The following is a 6,000-nucleotide window of genomic DNA, read 5'->3' on the forward strand; positions in this document are numbered from 1 at the left end:
GGCAGAGGTAGGAGGATTGCCATGAGTTCAAGGCCACTCTGAGACTCCATAGTGAATTCCAGGTCAGCCTGGGCTACAGTGAGACCCTACCTCATAAAACCAAAAAAAAAAAAAAAAAATTAGGAGCAGTTGTGACTTAAGCACTGCCCCCCCAAACTGGAAAAGCAGACCTGTTCTGGTCCCATGACCTTTGAACCCAACCTAGTGCTGGGCCCTTGGTAGTCTTGCTAAGTTTTGGTTGAGAGGCCAAAACAGCACCTGACTGCCTAGCCGCATCCTCAAGTGCCGCCGCAGGGACCCTAATACTTAAGCTCATGGTAGAGATTTAGGACTCTGCCATTTTTCTTTTTTAAAAGAACTTAAATTTACTTATTTTTGCTTTGCTTTTCAAGGTAGGGTCTCACTGTAGCTCAGCCACCACCACACCTGAAAATATTTTTTAGACATTTAAATTTTGCCAGGTATGGTGGCGCTCGCCTTTAATCCCAGCACTCGGGAGGCAGAGGAAGGAGGATCGCCGTGAGTTTGAGGCCACCCTGAGACTCCATGGTGAATTCCAGGTCAGCCTGGACCAGAATGAGACCCTACCTCAAAAAACCAAAAAAAGAAAAAAAGGAAAAAAAGGAGAGCTGGGTGTGGTGGTGCACACCTTTAATCCCAGCACTTGGGAGGCAGAGGTTGAGTTCAAGGCCACCCTGAGACTCCATAATGAATTCCAGGTCAGCCTGGGCTAGAGTGAAACCCTACCTCGTGGGGGAAAAAAAAAATCTATCTATCCACACACACGCGCACACACACGTATGTATTTTCATTTTTTTGAGACAGAGGATGAGTACAGGTGTGCCAGGGCCTCCTGCTACTCTAATCGAATTCCAGACACCTGTGCCGTGTATAACTGGCTTCAGGTGAGTAATGGAGACTCAAACTCAGGCCATAAGGTTCTGTAAGCAAGCATCTTATTTTGGGTTATTCAAGGTAGGGCCTCACTCTGGTCCAGGCTGACTTGGAATTCACTATGTAGTCTCAGGGTGGCTTCAAACTCACGGCAATCTTCTACCTCTGCCTCCCACGTGCTGGGATCAAATGTGTGTGCCACCACGCCCCACCTGACTGGCCTTTTTTTTTTTTTTAATTAACAACTCCCATGATTGTAAACAATATCCCATGGTAATTCCCTTCCTCCCCCCACTTTTCGCTTTGAAACTCCATTCTCCATCATATCCCCACCTCCTCTTGATGTCATGATTTTTTCCTCCTACTATGAGGGTCTTGTGTAGGTAGTGTCAGGCACTGTGAGGTCATGGATATCCAGGTCATTTTGTGTCTGGAGGCAGCATGTTGTAAGGAGTCCTACCCTTCCTTTGGCTCTCACGTTCTTTCCGCCACTTCTTCCGCAATGAACCCTGAGCCTTGGAAGGTGTGATAGAGGTATTGCTGTGCTGAGCACTCCTCTGTCACTTCTTCCCAGCACCATGATGCCTTCTGAGTCATCCCAAGGTCACTGCAAACTGGCCTTTTTTTGTTTGTGGTTTTTCAAGGCAGGGTCTCACTCTAGCTCAAGCTGACCTGGTATCACTACGTAGTCTCAGGGTAGCCTCGAATTCATGGCGATCCTCCTACCTCTGCCTCCTGAGGGCTGGGATTGAAGGCATGTGCCACCCCGCCCGGCTCCAGACTGCCCTTTTTTTGTGAGCAAGTATGTTGATGTGCCAGGGAGACCAGGTTCTGCCGCCTCTGCTTCCCAGGGCCTGGCCCCGTTCCCAGGGCCAAGAGCAAGGCTGATGGGCAGCATACATGTTTTGTCCTTAAAAAAAATATTTATTTAAGAAAGAGGCAGTTAAGCTGGGCGTGGTGGCGCTCGCCTTTAATCCCAGCACTCGGGAGGCAGAGATAGGAGGATCTCCCTGAGCTCAAGGCCACCTTGAGACTATATAGTGAATTCCAGGTCAGCCTGGGCTAGAGCGAGACCCTACCTTGAACCCTCTCCCCCCGCAAAAAAAAAAAAAAAAAAGGAAAAAGATAGAGAAAAAGGGCATACCAGGGCCTCTAGCTACTACAAATGAATGTGCCATCTTGTGCATCTGGCTTATGCGGGTACTGGGGAATTGAACCAGGGTCCTTAGGCTTCCCAGGCACGCACTTTAACTTCTAAGCCATTTCTCCAGCCCCCGTGTTTTGTCCTTTAGTCCCACACATGGCTCAACTGAAACACTCATACCCTGGATTTAGGGGGAGTGGCAAAAGCGAGGGTGGAAAGCCCCTCTGTGCGGAGGACTAGTAGGAAGGGCCGTGCCAAGAGTATCAGAAATCCCAGACAGCTGGCTTTAAAGATAGAATTCTGTTTCCTAGCCGTGCACGGAGTTTGAAGCACGCAGGCAGGCAGGGCTGTCGCTTCCAGAGTCGTGCTGTCAGGCTCTCTGCATGAGCCAGCCCAGGGAGGGCCTCTCTCCTCAAGATTACCTTTCGGGGGGGAGGGGGGAAGAGAACACTCAGCTAACCAGGGCTCTGGCAGCTCTGGGCACCACTCCCTTCTGTGAGCCTGGTGTTGCCCAGACACATTCAGATACAAGGAAACCCAGATACCAAAACATATCCAGTAGTGTCCAGCAGAGGGCAGGTATCCCCCATGCATGCCAGCACTGTCCACTTAAGCTGGTGATGCCGTGTTAAGACACAAGGTCCCCTCCTCACCTGAATGGTCATCATGGACAGAAGCTACATGGGACTGCCCAGGCCCTGCTCCTGGGGCCTGACTCAAACCCCACAAATGCTAGCAGCAATAACTCAGTGGTTGGAGAAATTCCCCACCTGGCTATTATTGACACGTCTGCTCGACCAGCTATTACTGCAGCCTTGCACCAAGCTCAGCTCGTGGCTTTGTATGCAGCCCTCAGCCTGACCCTCCCCAATCCTTGTAACACCCTGGGAAGGCATCTTAAATTATTATCTTTTGCTTACTTTTATTATTTACTTGAAAGCAACAGACAGAGGTAGAGGGAGAGAGAGAATGGGTGCACCAGGGCTTCCAGCCACTGCAAACGAACTCCAGAGTGAAAGTGTCACTTGTGCATCTGGCTTCCATGGGTCCTGGGGAATCAAGGCTTGAACCAGGGTCCTCAGGCTTCACAGGCAAGCACTTAGCCACTAAGCCATCTCTCCAGCCCAAATGTTGCCATCTTTGACGTTGCCTAAGCAGAAATAGACATGTGACTTTAAGCTGAAGCTGAGCACAGGGTCCTGAGCCCAGAGCTTTGAATCAATGGGCCCCTCCAGAGGCTAGCTTGTGCCCAATTTGAGAGTCTAGAGCTGTCAGGTAAAGGGGCCTGACTCTGAGGTTCACCCCTTCCAAAGCAAACTCAGAGCCATATAGGCTGTCCACAAATGCAGACTCCCCAGATGCCCAAGCTCACCTGAGCCAACTGCCTGGTGGCCGTTTTGGCCAATTTTGGACCTGAAGGACCTCATCACGACCCTCCTCAGTCATGCACAAGCCCTGGGGACCAAACCGGCAGCAAGCAGCAACTCTTGTTCTGTTTCCTCCAGTTATAATCATCTCCCTCTCTTCCACCTGCTAGGCCCTGTCGGGCCTTGGCACGGAGACCTGGTTTTAGCCGTGGGTAGAGGGCGGCTCTTGACACAACTTTGGAGTGTGTGATGCCTGACCTCCACCACAGCTCAGGATGGAATCCTGACCATGGTGGTGTCTTAGATGCCAGTCTCCAAGCATGGGAACCTCTGAGGCCACCAGGCGCAGGGGAATGTTGTGCTTTAACATGGTCACAGTCTGATACTGCAAGTGGCTCTGAAATCATTAGCAGGTGATCCCGAGCTCTGGGAAGAGGAGGGAGAGTGACATTGGCCAGGACCCACAGCACTTCCAGGCCTTGGTCTGCTAGTGACACTCCATCCAGCAAACCAAGACCAAAGATGCCCTGAGTCCCTGAAGGGTCCAGCTCCATGGTCCTTAGTTGCCTCAGAAGGTTAGCAATGGGGCTGGAGTGGAGGATGCTACAATTACTGGAGGAAAGAGAGGGGTCCAGTTTCATTTCTCACAATTCCAAACGTTTCAGCTAATCCTCAAAATGGCAAAAAAAAAAAAGATGCGCAATTTTGAATGCTCAGTTGATAGCACATTTGATTACAGAAAGCCATAATATTTAGCAGCAAATTTGATCAAAGCTTCTGAGTACATTATGCTTCTAGATTTAATTTAAAATGTGTTAAAAGCTTATACACATGCCAAATTAAGTTAAAATGGAGCATTAGAGAAGGGGCTGTTAACCCAGTTGGTTTTGTTCCCATCCTCCTATTGGTATGAAGGGTTCCTGGGCTGCCTTCAATCCACAGGGTGTCAGTGCTGCTTTGGATCCAAGGCTATGTATGGGTTGAGCCTCTCATCTCCAGCCACTGCGTCCTCAGAGAACTGTACATGCTGCCTACTGTACCACCAAAGCACCCCTTCCCCATTGCAGCACCTACAGGGCTCTTCCCTACAACAGGTACAGGCTGACCCCCCCCCCCCCAGCCTCTGAGGGATGGTGGCTCCCCTTCTGACCCACTTTATGCTTTGTGCCTATGACAGGTGTGACCGGAATGTAGAGAATTCAACTTATCCTAAACGCCTGACACATTAAACCTAAATTCAACAGGTGTCTCCAGACTGGAATGACTGGGCCAGCAAACCCCCATCCCCAGGAGTAAACTGGGTGCCTCAGTGGAGCAGACTCCTGAAAGCGGGCTCCTTTTCCCTTTGGTCCTGTCCCCAGCTCCTTGGACCACATTTCTTTTCTTTCCTTCCTTTCTCACTCTCTTTTTACTTGAAAGAGAAAGAGGGGGAAGGGGGAGAGAAAGGGGGGAATGGGCACACTAAGGCCTCCAGCCACTGCAAATGAACTCCAGATGCATGCGCCTCCTTGTGCATCTGACTAACGTGGGCCCTGGAGAACTGAAATTTTATTTTTATTGAGACAGACGAAAAGGAAGAGAGAGAGAGAAAGAGAATGGGCGCACCAGGGCCTCTAGGCACTGCAAACTCCAGACACATATGCCACTCTGTGCATCTGGCTTACGTGGGACAAGGAGAATCAAACCTAGGTCCTTAGGCTTCGCAGACATGCGCCTTACCGCTAAACCATCTCTCCAGACCAGAAATAACCTTAATTCCTGTCTGCCACGGGGAATATAAACAATGCGGCTGCTACATCACACATTCGCCCGGTTGCCTGCAGCAGCTCCTGCCAAGTTCAAGTTCATCCCCTTCCGCCGCTGCACCCGGGTGTATTGGCTTCTTGTTCAGCCCCCTTGGAGCCCACAAGGGAAGCTTTTTCCTCTTTTCCAGCTCCTGGGCTGTTCATCGTCCAGCACCTGAGGTTTTCACCACCGGTAAGGTTTTGTGCTTTCCCACCCTGCCGCTTAAAGGTTATTTTTGTTTTTCCCTAGGCCCGTGGATTTTTTCTTGGGCCCTTGGCCCACTCCTAACCTCCCCTGCGACATTCCCCCTTCTTCGGTCCCCGGACCCTCCCTCACCCCTCCTGACTTCAGAATAAATAGAATATTTTAACAATTTATCCTCCTTAGTCTTGTTTTATTTCAATTCTCTCGTAACACAGACACGAGCTCAGGTATGGGGTTTGCGCTGGAACCCCCAAAATTAAGATTAAAAACCCCAGCGACTTGGACCCGATAGTGACCTTGGCGGGGACGTCACGGGTGGCCGCTGACCCCCCCTCGCCCCCTCCGTAGCTCTCGGCCCGAAAGTCCCGTCCACCCCGGTCGTCCGGCGCCCAGGCGGCGCGGCCTTGCCCGGACATCTACTACCCGACTTGCCCGTTTTTGCCCAGGACGCGCAAAACCAACCCAAAGCCACCCCGGACGCTTCACGCGCCGCGAGGCGCAGTCCACGAACCGCCGCGGGCCCGACCAACGCTCCGCTGCTCGCCCATTGGCTGGGGCGTCTTGCGTCATCTGCGCGCGCCCGGCGGCAGCGCCTTCCCGCGCCTC

The sequence above is a fragment of the Jaculus jaculus genome, chromosome 11 (genome assembly GCF_020740685.1).
Source record: "Jaculus jaculus isolate mJacJac1 chromosome 11, mJacJac1.mat.Y.cur, whole genome shotgun sequence".
NCBI lineage: Eukaryota > Metazoa > Chordata > Mammalia > Rodentia > Dipodidae > Jaculus > Jaculus jaculus.